Consider the following 2273-nt stretch of genomic DNA (forward strand, 5'->3'; position numbering starts at 1 on the left):
GAGTCCTTGAGGGCGCGCTTTATGTCCACATAGGCAAAGCGCTCCCTTAAGGAAGCATTTTCCTACCTCGTCACCTGGCAACGCGCTGACGTGGACGCATTTTCGGGGAATTAGACCATTCCTGTAATTAATTTTTTAATAGGCTCATTTTAGTAATTTTAAAAAAAAAAGGACTTTTATTGGTATTTTTCCCAATAAAGTGACTCTTGAAAAGGAACAATTTTCTACAATTAATTCCTAATAAAACTGGCCAGTAAAAAATAAATGACCAGTAAGCAATTTTTTTTTTCTAACGTTTCATTCCCCTTTTATTCTCTCTTGTTTTGCCTTCCTTTCTAATGTTTCTTTCCCCTTTATTCTCTTCATTCCATAGCTCCCCCAGCTAATTCTCCCACTATCTCTCTCGGCCTCCTTTCTATTTTTTCCTATCATTCTTTTTTAGATTTGGGTAATCACAGGCCAAAAAAACACCCACGCAAGTGACAGTAGGAAGAAAGTTTTTGTGAGAGGGAAAGACCCAAAGTTTTTCTCTGTCGTTTCTATTTTTATTGATATTAAAATCCCCTGCTTCATTGTAGACTGATATCCAGGTATGAATCTTCAGTTCAAATTTTTATTTTGCCTTATCATTTCTGTTGTAGTTTCAAATCTATGCTTTTTACTCGTATTTCAGTGGGTGTTTTTTAGGATTTTTGTTTTCTACTTTACAATTCACTGTTTCGTTTCATGTTTCAAGTCTATTGATCTTGGTTTGGTTGTTCTTTTTGTTTGTTTATCTTCTTGTTTATGTTCTTTATTTTTGAATTTCGTGTTTCCCTCTGTTTACTATTTTAGCTATTGTCTTGCAATCTATTTCTTTTTATTTTTTGCTTAGCAAAAACTATTGTGGCTTGGGTTAGTGGGTTTCGATTTTATCGTTTGGGCTTGTGTTCCGCCTAAGTTTTGTAGTTTTCGGTGTTTTGTGTCGGGTTGGGTTCGAGGTATAGTGTGCTTCTTTTTTGGGTCATCGGTATTAGTCTTGTTGTTTGTCATGTGGGATAGGTTCCCTGTTCTTTTTGGTGTGTGATAGTGGGTTTGTTTTTAGTTTTAGGTTTTGGGTCTTGGTGCTCGGGATAATGGTCCTATTTTAATAGTTAATGAACTTGGTCGGTCTTTGTCTCGGTCTGTATCAACTCAATTTTAGTGGGTTGATTGGTTTCATGTCAAGTTGGTATGGTTCGTTTCGATTCGATTTGGGTACGTCGAGCATGGTTTGGTATTATTTTAGTTTTAGTTTAGTTTGTCCTCATTATTTTGAGTCGATTTTTTTACCGATTTGCGACTATTTTGGTTGTGGTTTTGGGTCCCTTTTGTCTGGTTCGATTTTTTTTCCTGGTTCATTTCTGGTGATTTAGTTTCTTGTTCGGGTTTTTTAGTGCACGGTTTTGTTTGATTATTGTCCGGTTCAATTTTGTTTATAATCTGTACACAACTTGTCTTTTTAAATCATTAGATGTAGGTGTTGGTGGTGTTGTCCTTTTTGTTAGTTTATAGTTACTATGTTTGTAATTTTTTTATTTTATTTTTCCCCAATTTTTCATATTATTTTTTTCGTTACTATCATTTTTTTTCAAAAACTTGACTGGTATTTATAAGATTTTATTGCTAAGATATGTTTCTAAGAACTAACAAAAACAAACTCAAATCTTAATTTTTTTTAGGATACAAAGCTCTCTGCATCTTTGATTTTTAGTGCGTACATAAATATGTTTTTTTTCATTTCAGGAAAATCTTCTAAATGGTTGTCCGCCATGTGATTAGCCGGTTCAAGAAATTCCTATTCTTCAATGGCCTGTTCGGAGATAGGCCGCATTGGAATAGATCGGAATACCATATATTTTAAGCATCCTTTTCGTCTCTTTCTTTGTCATATTCCGGTTTTGAGATATTCCAGTTCGAGAATAACCCGCAATCTTCAATAAAATTATAATTTTATTTAATAAAATAATATGTATCACAATATTTTTATAAAAATTTTAATTAACTCTTTTGCAACCACCTTAAATTATTTATTATATTAAATGAGAAATAATATATAACTATTTTTATAGTTAACCATTTTTGTAAAAATATTAAGTATTATTTCAACAAATAAAAACATTATATTTATTGAAGGAATAAAAAATATTATTTAAATCATATTGAGTATTAAAATACACTAAAAGAATTTGATATTAAATAAATCTTTTAATTAGATTTATATTTAATTAGATTTATTTAAAAATAACATTATA

At 31.3% G+C, this 2273-nt stretch overlaps 1 long non-coding RNA gene across 1 annotated transcript; it reads left to right on the top strand.

The window, feature by feature from the left end:
- Positions 1–319: 319 nt before the first annotated feature.
- On the top strand, positions 320–2023 carry LOC128040363 (uncharacterized). Its single transcript, XR_008194985.1, has 2 exons — positions 320–590; positions 1765–2023. It is a non-coding gene; the product is annotated as an uncharacterized LOC128040363 (long non-coding RNA).
- Positions 2024–2273: the final 250 nt, after the last annotated feature.

Source organism: Gossypium raimondii, chromosome 4 (genome assembly GCF_025698545.1).
Source record: "Gossypium raimondii isolate GPD5lz chromosome 4, ASM2569854v1, whole genome shotgun sequence".
NCBI classification, from domain to species: domain Eukaryota; kingdom Viridiplantae; phylum Streptophyta; class Magnoliopsida; order Malvales; family Malvaceae; genus Gossypium; species Gossypium raimondii.